The sequence below is a fragment of the Corvus moneduloides genome, chromosome 5 (assembly GCF_009650955.1).
Source record: "Corvus moneduloides isolate bCorMon1 chromosome 5, bCorMon1.pri, whole genome shotgun sequence".
Taxonomy (NCBI): Eukaryota; Metazoa; Chordata; class Aves; order Passeriformes; family Corvidae; genus Corvus; species Corvus moneduloides.
The window spans coordinates 26,967,947-26,987,467 of record NC_045480.1 but is presented as its reverse complement, the minus strand read 5'-3'; the positions used below and the strand labels follow the sequence as shown (position 1 = coordinate 26,987,467).

General features: G+C 41.2%; 1 long non-coding RNA gene across 3 annotated transcripts; it reads left to right on the top strand.

The window, feature by feature from the left end:
• The first annotated feature begins 1,783 nt into the window (after positions 1–1,783).
• LOC116444637 lies at positions 1,784–18,223 on the top strand. Of its 3 annotated transcripts, XR_004240422.1 has the most exons (4): positions 1,784–2,064; positions 13,335–13,407; positions 14,676–15,012; positions 16,909–18,223. It is a non-coding gene; the product is annotated as an uncharacterized LOC116444637 (long non-coding RNA). The 3 variants fall into 3 exon arrangements; XR_004240423.1 differs by lacking the exon at positions 13,335–13,407 and having other exon boundaries at positions 1,795–2,064; positions 14,844–15,012; XR_004240421.1 differs by having other exon boundaries at positions 1,980–2,064; positions 13,335–15,012.
• The last annotated feature ends 1,298 nt before the right edge of the window (positions 18,224–19,521 follow it).

Genomic DNA, 19,521 nt, shown 5'->3' with positions numbered 1-19,521 from the left:
TTTTATCAGACAATTTAATTTAACATTGGATTTTGGAATTAATGTTTAAAATGGTCCAAACAGAAGATGCTTAAACAAAACAAAACAAAAGTGTGAGGAGTACATTACATAAGAAGATAAGAATAGTTTCACTGCATGAATCTGGAGGTCTGTCTCATTTGCTATACAATATCAAAATGTGCTCTGCCATGCTGAGTACTCTCTTATCACTTTGCCAGCCAGTGACAACAAGGAGGAATTGTCAGGGTTTGGCCCCGTGCTTGCAGAGGTGCACCCTTCCTGACAGCAGCTGTAAAAAGTAAAACGGGTACTATAGCACACTTATGATTACTCAGTGGGAACAAAGTGAAGTAGATTAATGAGAAGCTCAACTAGGATGAACTTTTTGATGTTTCAGTGAAACTAAAACAGACAGCTTCACTCTGTCACATGCTTACATGACAGTGCTCTGTCTCAGTTTATAATATTGAAAGTAAATTAAAACCACAACCACATCAAAATGCTAGCTTATTCTGAAACATATTTTTAAATAAAAGTGAGGCTGCCTTCAGATTGTTTTTTATATCCTGTCTCCTATTACCCCGCATGCACAGTTCTCAAATCCACCCAAACTACTTGCCATGTTTCTTTAACATCTCTGTCCCTACATAGGAGAAACAGAGAATTTTGAAGGCTGTGAGCTCAACTGCTCTTTTCACTGTGTAGGAGGAAACCTCCACAATTATTCTGTTCATGTAAGAAGTTTATCTAACAAGCAGATTGTGCTGAATTTTGTAAATGTTTGTCCATCATGGAAATAAATCATCTGTTCAGAGAAGCTTAATGATGTGAAGAGCTTAAGGCCGCTCACTTCTCAGTTAATGAGACCATTACTGAAGACAATATACAAGCTGGGGGTGGTGCTGTGCAGGGCCAGGAGTTGGGCTCAATGATCTTTGAGGGTCGCTTCCAACTCTGCCTTATTCTGTGATTCTGTGACTCTGAGAAGCTGGATATTCTTGCTGTTGTGCTAGGGGCAAGCAAGCAGAGGAAACATCCCGCTGCCCTTGCTCATTCCAGATCACAGAGCTCATTTGTACCTGCTTAAAGTCATACACACTATGTTTAAATGTTACCAACCTGGTGATTTACAGGTGGGCACAAAGACCAACTGTGGCAGCAGTTTCAGTTCCTACATTTGTGGGCAGCTACTCTCATCTCCTGGGAAGTTGGCTGCAACATTTGCTCATGCTGTCACCTGAGAGGACACCTGCAGCTGGGTTCCCACCCTGTACGGAAACCATCTGGTTTGGGTACATACTGGCAGAAGAGTGAAGGGAAAGCTGCATTACTACAGAGTTTTTCATCTAAACACTATCTGAGAAAGCAAAAAAAAGTGCATTTCTATGAGCCTGTAGTGAAAAAAATAGCATTTCTTAAAAATCACATAGTAGCAATGAGCCTTTTGCTTTGGCCTTCAGGACAAAACATTTTCCAAACATACACCTCTCTTTAGAGATTTGCAGAGTACAGGGGAAAGGAATGCAGCCCAGCAGCTCTCATCATTATATAAGAAATTATTTATTCATAGTTAAAGTAAGTGCTACATTTTGCTGTGTGGTGAAAGCTAAGCATAACTAATTTCGGATTTTTATAGCTTTTCAACACGAGCATGACAAAATGCCATATGGCACTCTTGTAACTCGGCAAAGTGTCCAAAACCAGCATGATTCCCTTTCTAACCCACCTGGTGAGGTGCACACGTGCAAGGCCACGTCCGGGCTTGCGATGGCCCCGCCCGGGACGGCCGCGCAGCCGAGCCCCGAGCCCGCTGCCGCCCGCCAGCTGGGGATCCAGCCGAGGAACCGCGGGCAGCCTGCGCAGGCACTGCATTCAAAGAGCAAATACCAGAGAATGGAATTTGACCCAATTTGTGAAAGGATCTTCTTTGCCTCTTGCTGCCCTCTGCCGTCACACACCGGGGTGGCTCGGAGAGGGCTGCGGAGTCCCAGCAAGGCTGGTCACTGCGGAGCACCGAGATCTGCCAGGGCGAAACAGCCCGACAGCTGAAGCGCAGCCACGCAGGTAGGGGAAACCGTCCAGAGAGTTTGTAAACCTGATCGCTGTGAAACCACTCGGAAGTTTCTCCTGTGTGGGAATCTACTCATGCTTGGTAGGGGCAACAGGGTGACGTGCAGTGCATTGGCTTGGTCCTGTGCAGTGATCTGGAAAGGGAGAACACACAGCAGCCAAGGGACCTGTCGTGTCTTGGCTTTTCATATAAAAACCTACGTCACAATTGCAATGGTTTCAAATGTTTTTAGCGTAGCAAATATAAGTTCAGTTCACAATACTTTTATCTTTAGCAATAGTAATCAAAGGCAATCTCACTATTACATTAACTCAGTGTGCTGTGTCTCTCGGGTCAGCCGCCTCTTTCTAAAAATGCACTCTTTCTGCAGTAACAAACCACTAGCTAGAGCAGAGGTGACACTTCAGTGATATTTCTCAAACACTTTTCCAAATGTGTGAATGTACTGAGAGACTATCTGTTTGAGCACCTATGGACCCAATGGGAGCTGTCTTGCTCCTCTGGCCAGCCCGTGATGTTGCTTAGAGTCACGTCACCAAGGTGCACCCAGCAGACACTGAGATGCAGAAGAGACCACCTCAGGGCTATCACAACCAGAGCACACTGGTGGTTCATTCCCCCACGTTTGCTTCAGGTGCCACTTCTTCTTCATGCGTCTTTAACAAGGACTTGCATGAGATCTGGGTTACTCCACAAGATTTCTGTTTCTTTAAATGCTCACTTTGATACCTGCTCTGTTACATGTATTACAAAGCACTGTTTTTCCAGCCTGTCCTACAGAAGATACAGGTAGCACTGAAAATCTTGGTGCAATTGCAGCTCTAAATGCAGCATTATTTTCATCTGTAACTTGATTGTGTCAAGGTTTTTCTAGATTAAAAAATGGTGGTGGTGGATTGTAAGCAGAGCTGCGGCATGCCCAGGCGGACAGTCTCCCTGGCAGACTTCCCACTGCTGTTCTTCTATTATATATGCTACTTCATTGGGTTTTTTTACTGTAAAAATAGCATTGGCAAATAAGTGTATCTTACAGCAGCACCTGCAGATCACCACATGGTAAAATGCTCTCAAACATAGATGACGAGTCTCCAACTCTTATGCAATAATCTAGAAAACTGTCTTTTTTTTTCTCAAATCTTGGAATAGGCCCTGATAATTCTGTGAAGTGGTTTAGGGCAAGGAAATACTTATTTTACAACACTGGAGAGTGTTGACAGCTTGTTCTTTGACAATTTGTTCTCAAGTATTCCTCAGAAAAGGTGGGAGTTTTACAAGGAGGAAAGAATACCCGCAAGAAGGCCACTCCTGTCCTGGAGTGTTAGTTGGATGCCAATAAACTACACTTGCAATCCCAGACCTTGGTTTTAAGGGCACCACAGGAAATCGGGTGCAGCCCTCAAGGCGCTGGAGCCCTCCTGTCAAAATTCCACTCATTTTTTTTCCTGCAGATGTCAATTGTAGCCATGACAATGGCAGAGGGAGAGATTGGGTGGTGAGGAGTATGATTTGTCACCTGGACTGAGAGCTCAGAGAAGAAAACTTAAAAACCAAAGGTGCTTGAACCATCATGAAATGCCTGATGAAGGAAGATGAGGGAAACAAAGAGAGGAAGGTGGGTTAAAGCTGAAATTCAAGAAGACTGGTGCAGAAGTTTCATGGAAGAGAAAGAAGCATGTGCTCTGAGGGCATACTTGCCTTCAGATCCTGGAAAGCTACCTCAGTTTCCCTGATATTTCTATTTCTCTGATGAAAGTAACCACTATTTACACATCTGGCAAGAGAAGTGTTCCAGCCCACATATCATATTTGCCTGTAATGTAAAAAGGGATTTTCTGAAAACAAAACAAAACAAAAACGTGAACAACTTTGGAATGTTCAAGAAGCACCTCAGAAAACTGAGAAAAATGTCCAGTTTTCACCCAGGACGTTGACTAGCATGCAGTGAAGGAGGCACATGACATACACTCAGCCACCTTAATCAAAGGCAATATTGAGCCATGGCTCATTGCTTCGTTTGCCAGCAGTGAATGAGGCAAGGTTGTCAGGGGAAAGGAAAAATTATACCTTATATCATAATGTTTATAATACCTAAGAGAACGGAATTGTTATTACGTATTTAATCTGGCATTTCCTCACTTTTGAAGGCAGAATTTTGCAGCCTGCGTTATAATCCTTTCCTGCATCTCATTTAGTAAGCTATAAATATCCAGGAGAAGATTTGAATTGGAGCTCTTGACGTTTTAGGTCTGAAGGGAAGGGAGGTGGATGAGACTTGATATTCTGAAGTCAACTGAGTGATATAAAACCAGCAAATGTAAATGTAGAGACAGACAGGCCTGCCTTTGAAGCTTAGGCTTTTTTTTAAGCCTGAATAATGGTTAGCACAAAGTAGCCCTGGCCTTTAAGCAAAGCTACAACACAAATACATAATAAATATTTGAATTAAAAATACTACCTTGACATGTTACTTTTCATTAGAGTTTGTTTTATGTGCAGTCTCATTCTTTAGGCTGGGTTCCCTATTGCTTTTGGAGTGTGCTGCTCTGTTTGTTTATCCCAGGCAAGAGGGACTCTATATGAAAATATGCAACAAAAGAATACTGCAAACTAGGCCTGGGCAGAGCCATTGACATTTGCACATGAATCATTGAGATCACTAGTTGGCCAGCTATTCCCATCAATGACGGTAAGTTGCTGCGCAGCATTTACTGTCAGCCAGGTCTTCTTGGCATGTGCCTCTCTAGGAAACAGGAATGAGGTTAGCCAAGGTATCTATTTACAGCATTACTAGAAAGGTAATAAAACAGAATAAAGATGACACAGGGAGTCATTTACTTTAACAAGTAAAATTTTTAATGTACGTGGAAGGGAATTTCAGCTTGAATTTCGAATATCATGTTATTCTGGACTGTTTCATGACTATCATATCCATTCTGCTGCTTAAAGGGTTTTGGCTCAGAAAGCAATTTGGTTTTAGTGTTGCTATTTATACATATGAACCTGCAATGCATAATTCATGCTAAAAGCAATGAGACTGTGCTTTTGGATTCAAGACTCATTTATTTCATATCATGTTGCTAAATTAAAAGGTAAGAAAAGATTTTGGGGTGGGAAGAAATGAGGAGGCACATGAGTTCCTCCTTTTCTCATGTTCTGAAACAGATAAAATTCACACCATTTTAGAAGTAAAAGAAATCATCAAGTCAAAACATGAAGCTGCCTTGCAATATGCTGGGACCTGTCTGGAAGAGTTACTAAATTACAAATACTAACAGCTTAAGTGATTCCATTGTTCGCTTGTTTTTATTGAAATGACAGAAAATGGAAAAGCTGATGCATAAATACATAATCATATTATGTAACTGTATTGATAAAAATCTAGTAGGAAAATGGGGGATTTTCTTCTATAAGGAACATAGAAAGGTATTTTTCTTTTTTCCCAAGCCCCCCCAACTGAAGTGAATCGATTTATTTTCAGACTGCGGACACACAAATATACTTTTCTCAGCCCAGTACTTGGCTAAGAAAATTTGTGCATGGGATTCATGCTATTTTCTTCAAGCTTTGGTAAACTGGCAATAAAGCTTGAAATGCCTGTTGCAAAAGGTGATGATCACTGGGAGCATCAGTGTTCCCACATGCAGTGCCTGAGCATGATCTTGGACAGCAAGGAAGAGGTGAAACTCTTGACCAGTGATCTCCAGCTTGGGTGGTGAATGCAAGCCAAGGCTGTAACACATATTTTTCATGGTGCTGTTTCATGCTTCAGATGTGTCTCCCCAGGATGGTTCCAGCAGCCAGTACATGCCTGGGAATCACAACTGGGTTGGTGCAGTTCCAAATGTGCCAAGCCCATGCCTGTGGGAGCTTTGGGCTCAGTGCAAATGCAGAGGATGTGAGGCAGGCACAGTGCTGCCTGGCGACTTTGCTTTAAATGCTATTGCATACTAGAAAAGGCTTCCTTAAGGCAGGATTTCCTTCAACACAGGATGCAAAAGTTCTGTTTATGGGCATATTTCCATTATCCTTTTTCACGTTTCATTTAAAGGCACCCCCTCCTCCCCAATTCTCCTTTAGGGAATGATCCTTTATATGTTTGGTCCCAGTCCAGGGATGAACTGTGCATGGTATGTGGAAATTGCTGGAAAACTCCCTTCAGCTATTTTTGAGGTACAGCAGTGTAAAACAGAGCCCTTCACTCCTCCCATGCAGATAAGCACTTTTTTTCAGTTTATTTCCATTTGTCTCCCGTCAGTTGCTGAGTGTCTGTGACAAAAAAACCCATCAGAACTAAAGTTTCTCACCAAGTCCCCCAAAGACTTCTCATGGCAAAGTCAAGCTAAGATAACAGGGAGTGCAATGGAATAAATCTTATATCAATTCTCTTTAATAAAACCTGAAGATTTGCACACAATGGCAAAAAAAAAAAAAAAAAAAAGACTGAACAAAACACAGTTCTTTAAGTTTTTATCATTAAACTTGTGTGAATGTTTTTCTGTTTAAGAAACAGCATTTTTAGTTGTACTCTGCCAGCTTATTTTCATTTTGCTATGATTGATAAAAAGGAAATGTTCCAGAAATGGTTTTTTCCTTAACTAGCATTTAACTGAGACAGAAAGCAAACCTTTGTTCCACATCTTTTTCTTTGTTTCTCTGTTTACCAGTAAAGCTTATCTTTAATCTTCAACAGCTTTGGAATGATGGGGAGAAGCTAGTTTGGTGGCATCTTAAAATAAGGCACACCTGTGAAAGCAGATCACTGGCCCAAAATAAGCTTGTTGATCTCACATTAGTGTAAAACTGTAATTCCGCTAGACTCACACCAGTGTTTCAGAGATCAGCATCTGGCCGAAAAGACTTAAGCATTACATTTTTGGAGGTTGATGTTGATGCTGGCTACAGTTTGGTTTAATTTAATGAAAAAAGATACTGTTTCAACAGCTGGACAATCAACTCCAGACAAAGCATACACGACATTGTGATTACACTACATTATATAGTGGAAATCAGTTGTAATGCTGTTCTGGGGGTGAAAATCCACATCATACAGTTTTGGCTCCAAGACACAGCCTTCCACTTTATCTCAGCATTGCGCAGAGCCTACAACAATGCCAACATCCTTCAGTGTCACCCAGATGGGCAATTTAGGCAAAGGCTAATCCTAAGACCAGAATGAAGGAATCCACAATGGGGAAAGCCAGACAAGGCTCAAGGATGGCTAGAAAAGGCTTGCCCTATGGGTGTTATTTGGAAACATGGTCCCTCAAGTATTGACTGCCTAATTCCACCACAGGGATCAGACAGGATGAAGCAGTTTTATTAACTGAAAAATTAATTGCTGTCTAATAGGGGAGAACAGGGTCAATAGCCCTTTGTCTTCCTTTCTGTAGCGTTCACGCTCATTAGTTAGCTTCCAAATCTTTTTCCCTTTTCAGATTTCTTCACAGCAGCAGAGAGCCAATAAAACACCAGAGCAGGCATACTAACAACAGACTTGCCAAATGCACTCTCGTGACACATTTTCAGTCCTGTATTTATATTGTCAAGGCCTAAATTCTTGATTTTTTTGTCTAAACAAACAGTCAAAATGTTGAAGGTGTATCGGGTCTCACCATATGGTGAAAGACCTGGATTCTGTAATGTGGTTTATCAAAGCTGAAACCTCACAGAGGGTACTTTTTCATCTCATGTATCCATTTGTTTTCAGTGTTTCGTTGTTTAAAATAAAGGCGGAAGAAAATCTTACTTTGAACTAGGTATGGCAGAACATCTTATGCTTCTGTGCCTGGATACCCCTCCTATTTTCCACAAACAAATTTCTGAAGGGTAATTTTGTGGTGTTTTCTAAATGGACAGCTGGAAAATATAGCCATAACCTTAAGCCACCTCCATTGATCTTCAGCCACAGATGCTATTGCTATCTGTCCATCAAATCCACATGCCCATAAACTGTTCATACCTAACTCAGAACCAAATAAGAGTTTTTTCTGCACACTGTTCAGATGTAGTCTGAAACTGATGGTAGAAAAGAGCTACAGGAAGTGCTGATGTAGTTTAAATCCTGCCATTAGGACTGTTCTGTGCCTTCAGATGGACAGGGAAGAGCTTGTTTGAGGTCCTCTGGGCTGCCTGTTCCTGCCAGCAATGTGTGTGCCTGCCTGGAGGGAGATCTCGTGCTGCAGCTCGAGGAGCATTACAGAGTAGCACACAAACTAATACTTAAAGGCAGCCATGGGGCTACTGGGAGTGTGGGAAATGAGGAGGCAAAGCCAGAACAGAAGTGAAGGATGGTGTTGCCAAGGAAGCAGTGCAAGAGGCAGTAACTGGAGCTGGCAGGAGAGAAAAGAGACGGTAGAAAGTAAGTGGAAGGACAAGACAAGGCAGCAGCAGGAAAGTCAGTCTGCAAAAGCTGTAAGCAACTACCTTATTATTTTGATTTTCTGGCCAAAGTCTCTACTAGTCATTCCTACATCTGGCCCTACCCATGGCTGCTAATGTGCAGCGATTGAAAAGACATTAACTCTTGATGTCTAAGACACCAGTAATAGGGATTCAGCATGTGAATGTTGCTATTAAAAACGAGCACCATTTTTCCAGCATAATCTTCTCTAGGATTAGATTCCAGAGCTGAAATCTCCTTCTGCTGTTGTATAACTTTTCATCTATTCCCAGAAACAAATAATTTACTTACGTAAGTATTTTGAGACCAAGATGGAAATCTGTTAACTTTTTCTTCAATCCCTCAGTGTAAGGAAAACTTTACAGACTGGATCATTGTTGCATTTTTCTTCCAAGAAACTTCCAGTTTGACAATGTTCATTTTGAAAAGTGTAGACTTCAGAAGAAGTCGAATTTTCTAAACTAGAAAAATGATAAAACCAGTTGTGCCCTAAAACATCCTGAGTTTGGCCTAAAAGCCCAATACCCAGCAGAACCCTAAGCCCTGAGTTTGCAGAAGGGTACTGGAGAACTCTCACTCTATTTGTACACGAAGAATCGGCTCTTGGTGGGATTAAAGCCCTTATTTGAAAGAGATGTCTTGAAATTGTCATCACATCTATGTTTTGTTTTGCTCTTTCCAATCAAATATGAGATTCTTATATAAGCAAATGAATGCCAGGAGTGCTTTTGTCTCAAATAAAAAACCTAAGCCTGCTGAAACTTTCAAACTTAAATGGAAAGAAAGAATCTGCTAAATCTACTCAGATAAAAGTATTGGATACTAGGCTAGTCCAAAGAAAAATCTGATTATTAACAGTCTGACTTTTCTATTTTGAGGAGGTGAAGAGGTCTTAATTTTGGTTATTGCTGTATGCTCGTCAAACAGAGAGTAGAGACTTTCTTTTCAGGTTAGTAATTTGTCCTGGTGCCCCAACAGAATAGTTTTATCTATCTCATCTTTGAAAGGATCTAACACTATGGTTTTTTTTTATTTTTGAAAATTTTTAAAACTCCAGAATGTTTCAACAAAATACTGTAGTGAGATTTAGACGAGACTTCTCTTCATTCTTTACTTGCCCTCACTCATGACCATTGCTAGAATGAGCTGACCATTTCATGTCTGTGTTGTCAAAGTTAAAACAGTGCCACGTGCTGGTTACTCCCTGCTGAGCCCAGCAAGAAACTTTGCAAACATTACCTATACACAACAGTCACATACTTCTAGACATCCCAAGGCTCTCAAGATTCTCTTGTTTGCCCTCAGATTTCTTGTTGCAGCTTCAGCGCTGCCTACCTGAAAAATCAATAATTTCTGAGGGCCATACTTGGGTAGTCTGAGGGCCATACCAGTGTAGGAAGCTTTCTCTTCACATCCTCAACCCAGGCCCCAGAGGGGCAGCAGACTTCATTAAGTCGGTCAGGTCTGCATATTGGGCTTTCTGTTTCCCTTAAGAGAACCTCCTCTGACAATGACTGTCTTTTTCTTTATGGAAGTGGTTTTGATGAAGGGCATACACCTCCTTAACCTCAGCAGCACCTCCATGCTGTATGAACCGTTGTCCTTGTCATTGCTCAGTCCCACTTGCAGAGCCTCACACCTACTGTGCAAGGGCACCTGGGGACGTGGGGCCTGCTGCACCGGGCAGGAACTTAGGAGAAGCTTTGCCAGAAGGAAGGCAGAGCAGGCCTGGAAAAGGCTGCCCAGTGAAGCGAAGGATTCTCTATACTTGACAGTTTTTAAAGCTCGGTAGACAAATCAGTGGCTGATCTGCTTTCACTTCAGCAATACATCTGCTGTGAGTATGAGGTTGAACCAGAGAACTCCACAAGGAGTTCTAGCCAGCAATTCTGTGATTCCATAATTCACTGGAGAAAGTTCAGGAGTCAACTAGGAAAAGTAGTGCTGATGAGAAACCATATATTATACCTAGATATTATTTTCTCAGAAAACTCACAGGCAAATAAAGACAAGTGACATTTAACTTTGCAATGAATGTAAAAGAAGTATGGTAATGCTTACATGCATAAAGTGCATTTCTTCAAACTTCTAAGTCAGAACAGCTTTGACAAAAAGCATCAAGTTTATAAGTAGATGAAGCACAGAGACTGTAACCAGAGGAAGATGAGAGAACCTTTGTTCTCTCTGGTACAGCCTTAAGTGCTGCACTTTCAATGTTTCTCAATACTGCTGAGAACAATCTGATTTCTCTTCAACAGTTTCATTAGCCCTTAGGGTAAAATCTCTCTAAATCAGGGTGAAAGTTACCTATATAATGGTCAGTTGTAAGAAACACTTAAGTTTATTATGAGAGCAGATATCTGGAAGTACCATAGCTTTCCTTCCAACCACCAGCACGCGTCCCTGTCCAAAAAAAGAGCACCTGCAAGGCACATGGGTGGAAGGGTTTTACTGGCCATTGTTTTGTGATCAGTTGGGTGTCTATGAGAGAGAGACAAAGAGATCAAAAGAAGAGACAGATGGTGGCAAGGAAAAAGCCAACAACACAGACATAACAAGGGCCAGGACTGTGCCTCTGAGAAAAGCTAAGAAAAAAAGGGAAAAACAGCTTTTAGAGTGTTTAATGGAAAATAGACTTGAGCTGTAAACAGAGGCCATGACTTTTCTGCAATTCTTGTGGTGTGAAGAAAAAGAGGCCTTTGTACTTTCTTTGCAATTAAATGGGATTGCATCAGAGGAACCTCATTTCAGAAAACATAAATTTCTCCTGGCTGGAACTCCCTATGACCCAGGGGTTTTATTTAAATTTTTACCCAGCTCATGTAAGTTTACACACAGTCACCTTGAAAAGCAATATTATTGCTCTATTTACCCCTAAAAGAGCACACCCAGCTCAGCAGTCAGTCAATTATGTTTCTAACAAGCCCATTGCTGTTACACTGAAAGAGCTGCAGTTCAAGAGGGTTTCAGACAAGCTGGTGAAGTGGTCATGTAATGGGACTGGAGTCAGTAGTGCAGGGCAGAGTGCTGGTGAGTGTGTTTTTCAGTGGCATCTTTCTCATCTTGTACTTCCCTTGTTTTTTGTCAAAATGGGTCCTGAGAAAATGCTGGAACTGTCAGACCTGGAAAGGGACAGAGACCACTTGCCCTGATACTGACAGTCTGATTTTTCGAAATGTAAGTGAAAAAGGTTCTGTCTTCCCATTCAGGAAATTGACTAAACTGGGAAAACTGTCTGTTTCCTCATTTATACTCCTTCTGATCTACTAGATGTTCATGGAATACAGTTAGTGAGATAAGAATTTGGGGTAATTTGTAGATGGCAGACAGACAATCTTAGAACAACTGAATTGGTAAGATTGGAAAAGCCCTTTAAAATCATTAATTCCAACCGTCAACCCAGCACCACCATTATGTTCACCATTAAACCATGTGCTCAAGTGCCATATCTGCACATCATTTAAATACCTCCAGGGGTGATGACTCCGCCACTTGCCTGGATGGACAGCCTGTTCCAATGCTTGACAACCTTTTGGTGAAGAAATTTTTCCTAATATCCAATCCAAATCTGGCGTAAGGTTTCCTCTCATCCTGTCACTTGTTAACCAGGAGAAGAGGCCAACTCCCACCTGGCTGCAACCTCCTTGCAGGCAGTTGTAGAAAATGGTAAGGTCTTCTCTGAGCCTTCTTTTCTCCAGGCTAAACAATCCCAGCTACCTCAGCCATTCCTCACAGAACTTTTGCTCCAGACTACTCACATTTTCATTGCCCTTCTCTAGACTCACTCCAGCACCTCAATGTCTTTCTTGCAGTGAGGAGCCCAGAACTGAACACAGAACTTGAGGTGTGGTCTCAGCAGTGCCAAGTACAGGGGGCCCTGGCGCTGCTGGCCGTGGTATTGCTCATACAGGCCAGGATAGCATTGGCCTTTTTGGTCACCTGGGCACACACTGGCTCATGTTCAGCCACTGTCACCAGCACCCTCAGGTTTTTTTCTGCTGTGCAGCTTTCCAGACACTCCCCCAAGACTGTAGTGTGACAGGGGGTGTTATGACCCATGTGCAGGACTCAGCAAATCCTATATACAGACATGTCTTTGGTGTACCTACACTGTGCAGAAAAGATGGCATGCTAGTGAGATGAGCAGGTTGTTTTCTTCTTGCAGCTCAACATAACTCATGCTTGCCTTGTTTCCTGCACAATGTTCAAAACCTGCTCTGAAGACAGTACCCCTGGTTGCCATAACAGAGCTTCACAGTGAACTTCCTGCACAGTATCACTTCAAAGTGATGGGCTTGCCAGTATCCCTTCATATTGAAAACTGGTGAGTCCCAGGAAGAGTAAGGCCAAGCATAACCATGTTGGACACGATTTTAAATTCCCCAAACCAGATTTTTTTTGTATACTATTTTGTGTTTGGAGCATGGCTTCCCTGACTTCAGCTGCAGCTGAGAAAGTTCAGCATGCCTACAAGTCCTGCACTAAGAATAAAAGCAATGTAAAGTTATTGACAGCTTCTGAAAAGATTGGCTCGAGTGACTCAGCTATCACCACATGGGAGCTGTTTGACAGAAAAAGGGAGAGTATCCAATTCTCCAGGGTAGAACATCACCCCCTTGCCATATGTTATCTTGCTAAATTCTGTCTCATTCTCTATACTCTTTCCCATTTCTGGGACCAGTGAAGTGGGAACAGGTCTTATGGTGTTTTTAACCATGTTCAGTTCCTGGAACTCTCTGTCCTGATTACAGAATGAGCCTTGTCATGAAAGACAACTTGCATAAACATGAGAAGTACCAAAGTTTTCATCCTTGATTGTGCTTTAATCAATTGGCATGTGTTTTGCTTGTTTTTCAAAAACAGGAGCAAATCCCCATATTTGACATTGTCCTGCCACTCACAAGGGCTACCAGGAGGTAGATGGAGCCTTTAAAAGGTACTGCACCGATCTCTGCAGTTTGGCTAATGGCATGGCAGAAAATGATGATAGGTGTCAGATACCGCTACCAGGGAGCTGGAACACACATGTTGAAGCCTGGCTCATTTCTCCACCAGCCCCTTATTCTCTCAGCCTTGTTAACTCCTTATCTTTTCCTTTGGCCAGTCCCATTTCTTCTCATACAGATATAGTTCCCCTTGCAGACCTACAGCTGCTCATTCAGTTGTACATAGTTTCTCCCATCAGGCCCCTGTTCTGGACCTTGACTTGAAACTCATCACTTTTCCTTTAGAAAATCTTTAATCATCAAAAGACTATTTTCCCATTATTTCATTCCCAGCAACATCTAAAAATTTTACAGAAATTTTCCAGGAGAAATCAGTCTAAAGCAATGCTTACCAGTGAAATGGTAAATGCTTCAAAAATTTTTAAGTGACTGAAAGCCAGCAAATATTTCAGGCGAGAAGAATAGGTCTATCTCCAATATGAATAAAAGTTGGTTGTATAAAACCTGGCATTGTATCTCCAACTGTGTAAACACCCTGTATGGATGATAGTCACACTAATACAAAGCATTAAAAAACAAACAGAAAACAACAAAACACAAGACAAAGCATTAAATACTGTATTAAAATCTTTATCCAAGGCTATTCATAATTTGATCTTAACACTGGAATATCAGTTGCCTATAAATATGATTTGCTGCTCTACCTCCTGCCACATGTCCCCAATACCTGTGCTGGACTTGCAAAACAGAAAGGCACCTCTGCAGAGTATACCCCTCTAGTTCAGAAAGTTACTTTCAGACACCGTCTGAAAAACACCCAATAGTTTCACTTCCCTGAGCTGCAAAGAAAGAGGGAAAGGAACAGCAGTGATTTGTTTCAACCACCTCATCAAGGATGGCTTGAAAACATGTAGAGTTTTCTACATGTTACAGTCCGTGTGGGCTAATGCATTTCTGGGAATGGAGATACTTGGGAGAACTTGCCCTGCAGAGTACTGATGAGTGCCACTTAAAATACCAGCCCATCAGCCCCTAACTGCTAAGTGCTGTGGTCAACCTTTATCTGGAAATGTTATGTAAAATGTTGTTGATTTGAGGCAAAGTGGAAGGCAGCCTTGCTGTTTGCCTCAAGGTAGGCTTTCACTTGCCACTTGCGACACACTCGAGGTCTGACATTGCGTGGCCATGTTTCTTGCTGTAGACACCATTCCTCTCCCTTCACCCATAGCCTGCTGCTTTTATTTCTTTTTTTTTTCAGGCTGAGGAGAAGCTGGCTAAGAGATGTTTGTTTTGGGAAAAGAAGAAAGAAAACGACTCTGGAATTATTGAAAAATGCAACGCAGGTTTCAACAAAGAGTCACTTAAAGATAGCTAAAGAACTCTATAGATCTATTTTTTCTCTCTCTTACTTCTTTTTTTTTTCCAGAAAACAAAGTTGATGGAAACAGCTGGAGACTATAACTTGGAAAACTGAGAAAGTAAGATGAATAAAACTTCCTGTTTTCCTCTCCTCTCCCAGCCTGCGGGGGACAAGGTTGGGGGGCAACCTCTTCAACCCCTTTTTGAAACAGATGTTGGATTCCTAAAGAGTTCAGGTTTGGACTATTTTTCTTTAAACAAAAATATCAATTATTTTTTTGTACAGTGCTCAAGAGTCTTTAGCTCAGCTACAGCTTGTCACACATAAGTAAACGTGGCAGATCCACTACTTAACTCTGATTAGCATAAAAAATTGGTTTTAATAAACCTTATTCTTTAATGCTGATATATACCATTATTTTCAACTCCATGCCACACTGGAGTTTTCCTAGCTTAGTATCTTACAATTAGCTTATGTTATCCTATTCACCATTGCTACAATTCATTGAATGTGAAAAAGCAGTCATGAAATTTGGCTTGTAAATGCTCTTGCTGCAGGTGATAGGACTTCATTCTGCACCATTTCCCCAACTCTTTTCAGTTATCCCTTCGGGTGCACAAGCTGGGACACTTTGAGGCTCATAAAGATAACAAAGTACTGACATGTCTCAGATCAAGCACTCAAAATTTAGGTTTTATTATTTTCAGGTTTATCTGGGCTTAAACACAGGTGCACCAAAGCTAAGAGCTGCTGTGGGATAAAGTTGCCTTGGCTGCTCTCACAGCACATTCCACTGCTATAAAAACAGTGAAGACGTCTCTAAACCTCTTCTAAAACAGTCACATAGAAACCTATAAAAATGAGTAGAATCAGATCTCATTTCTGTTCCTAGCAATGCTATTGAGACCTCTGAGATCTTGGCCAAGTGACCTAACTCCTCCACAGTCCTACTTCCCACAGCTGAGAAGGGGAAATACTGATTTTGGGCATGACACATTGAGATTTCTGCCCTAAAGCTTTAGTTTAGTCATGAAAATTGAGCAAGGGCCTACAGTCAGCAGGAAAACAATGACGACCATTTCTCTAAGTTCAAAGATTTCCAATAGCTAGCTCCTATGCAGGAATCTGTAACAATTTTATGAGGCAGACACACTGCAATATTATGGTTTATGTGGTTTAATCAGTGAATTCAGTAATTTTGTTTTTGATGGTTTAGTTTTGTTAATTGTCTTTGATAGCATGAATGTTCCAAATGAAGATGGTTCGGGACTTCTAACACACTCTGTGATGAGATCTATAATTGTTGGGGTTTTTTTCTTATGATATCTGTATCAGCTCTACCTCTATTTCTGTAACGCTGTTATTGAACCCTCACTTCAACAATTAGTGTGTTTATTATGCATCACCCCCGCACTGCTTTTCAATTGTAAGGCCAGGCATGTGTACAGAATAAGAAGCCTCTGTGAAGGATGGATTTTAAAACAGATTTGAAATATACCTACCATCATGTAGGAGCCAGGCCCAGGTGCAATACTGGGTTGTGTGGTTGTGTGCAATCTCACATTGCTAGGTTCTCACTACCTCCCTCAGGAAACACCTGGAGCCCAAAAAGTATGCTGTTTATACTTTTTAGTGTATAAGTCCTTTGTTTAAATTACATTGAAAGTTTTAAACAAAGCCCTTAAATCCCACATGTGTGTATAAGCTCCTCAAACTGCAAAACATGCCAAATAAATCTAGAAATACCTGACAATACGGTGACTGGGGCAGCAACCACAAGAACCCAGCACAACTGAACGTTGAGCATATCTGATAGAGCAAAGGCATGTAGACCTGTATCTGCAATCTGCAATGGGAAAGAGGTACAATCAGTACAAGCTGAGGAATCATTCCTTATGTGTATATATGGTATCCACTGATAAGGATTGATAGTCTTTTTTGTTGTCACAGATGTCTTCTACTTTAACTCTGAAGATTCTAAAGCCTCATGCAAACCTATATCTGAAACTCTGTTTGTTTGTTTGTTTGTTGGGCTCTTGGGTCTTAAACCTGAGGCTCGAAGTCAGGCAGATTTTATCCTTATTTCATTCAGCCATATATTCTACTCACTGTTTTTACCTCCTTTCTGTAGAATCAAGTGAGCATGAGAAACGGCTGATTCTAAGCGATACGGAACCAAAGCAAATTATTCTGGGGCCCATGGCATTCATCAAATTGTGGCTGGAGACACCAGCAGAACTGGACACATGCCATTTGGGACAGGCAGCCTTGTTGGCATCAAGGGTCATTCCACTTCCCTGCAACAACATGGATCTCACAGTCTTTCTCCAGCTGAGGACTTGGCTCTGAGTCACTCTTCTCTCTTAACAAAATAGTTTCAGGGCTGTAAAGGACCCCTGCCCTTCCTGCTCTGGTCGGCCTCGTTGCAGCCCTGCCCTTCCTTTGTGCATTTGCAAACAAGCAGCAGACACAGATTCCAACTGCCCTTAAGTATTTCTGTACCTTCAGGGTTACTTATTTGAAACAGGACTGAGACAAAGCAGATTAACCAGAGCATGGGGCACACCAGAGATTCAGGTCCATCTCTCTACCCCAAAACACCACACAGAGCAAAATGTGCATTTTTGTGTTTCAGAGGTGCTGGAGCCATGGAGCTCTTCCCCAGACACATCAGGTCTGCCATGGTACTTCCAGCCTTACTCACTGAGTTATTCCTGATGCTCTCAGGACCTTCAGGATACTTGATGCTCTGCACTGGAAGAGAGGCTGCTTGAACTGTTCTCTTTGCATTTAATTTTTACCAGAAATTTAGGGCTGGAGACAATAGTATCAGCTGAAGATTTCACATAAAAATGAAATTCTACTATTATTAGAGTACCATGCACTAGCCTAGTGGAGCTTTTCCACTTTCCTTGAAACAAAAGAAGAAAATACTGCACTCACATCAGACAGAAAGGGAAACAAGTCTAGTAGTGCAGTAAAATGATGCTTCCAACAAATTTCATGGGGTATTTTATCTCCTTGTGTAGTGCCCTGACTGCCTAATCAGTGACACTGAGCACAGCACCATTTGCAGTGTTCCCTGTAACAGGCCACAGAGCCATCCTCTACCTTGTGAATAAGAAATCTTCCCTGAGACAGCATTACTATGGGTGACTGAGGGGCTCTCATCTCATAACAGCCAGAGCTAGAGAGGTAACAGCCCAGGGCTAGCCTAAAAGGCTGGTGTGTGTCCTATCTGCTGGCTGGGCTGTGCTCACTTAAAAGAGCCTGGATTTTGTTCTAATTTAAGTCCATTGATCTGACTTCGAGGAAGAAATTAAAGGGTTTATCAATTAGTGTCATTCTAGGAATACCACAAATGTCTAAACAAATAAATTGGGAAGGAGGACTCTGACTCGTTAAGGACTTGCTTTCCAGGGTAAATAAAATTTGCAGAATTCTCATTGTGCTGCCATATGCTTATTTCTCCAAAGTCGTCACTTGGGTCATTTGCTTTAGGAAGGGTTCACTTTCAGATGACACATGACAGAGTCAGTTTATGAGGAAAAGCTATAAAAAAGTCAAAGGTTTTCAATTATTTCCTCAAATTAAAAAATACACAAGATAAGACCTTATTTTCCTCAGGAAGACTATAGGTTTATAACCCTAAAAAGAAAGTGCAGATACATGGGGAAATTGAAAATTCCCATCTGTATCTCACAGCTGGATCAAAAATGCAATGGAAATGGAAAAATACTTATAAAATTCAATAAGCTTCAATATAGACTGGTATATTTTTTCTCTAGATAGGAATGTAAATTTGTATAATCAAACAAAGTTCTTCCATCACTTAAGGATAGAATTTCTGCAGAACTTGAGAGACAGCTTGAGAACAGAAAAGTATATAGCAAAAAAACCCCAAATAAAACATCTTATGCTGTTTCATCTCAAGTAAGACTCTTTAGCCAGTGATTAGGGGACACTACAAATGATTTGCCAAGGAGAATAGAGGAAGGGAAGGTATTTGGGTAAACTTAAGTGCAATTTAGGCACAAAAAATTAGGCTGATATGGATCCCAGTTCAAAATGAACAAGAAACAGTTAAAAATAATCTGCCAAATAATCCTTCAAAGAAAATCCAGATCATAAATTAACATTGATAGAATAAAATGTCTAATGATGACAGACTTTATGATGACAGGCACCCTGATAAATGGTGGGAGGAGGAAGAACAGAGGGATATTTTTAAAATCTATCATCAGTTTGTGCAGGGAGGATTTATTTCCTTCATAAAGATGTGATGAAAATACAAATATGCCTGTAGATTTATGTTCCCTAATCTCCTAATCAAGAAAACACTGAAAGCACAATATTCAAGAATATCAAAGCACAGTTTCAGCTGCACACATAGGTGCTGAAAATACAGGGATCATCCCACAGAGCAGCTGTTATATCAGCAATGCACAAAAGTGAGTTCAGGACACACAGGAGTTGAGCCACAAAGCAAAACTCATTGCAATGTAAGTGCTTCCAACATGTTAATCAAACTGATTACAGTTGTCTTAAACCACATGAAACAAGAGCTCAAAAATGAGGGAACTAAAGAAGGTCAGAACCAAGAAAAACAATGGTTTGAACTGTCTGTGAAGCATCAGCAATAGACATTATGCTCACATTCAAGAGGGCAGAAATAAAGTACATGTGCACCATTAACCTCAGTCCTAGTGAAATTAGTTGCAGTTCTTATAATCACCATGGTAAG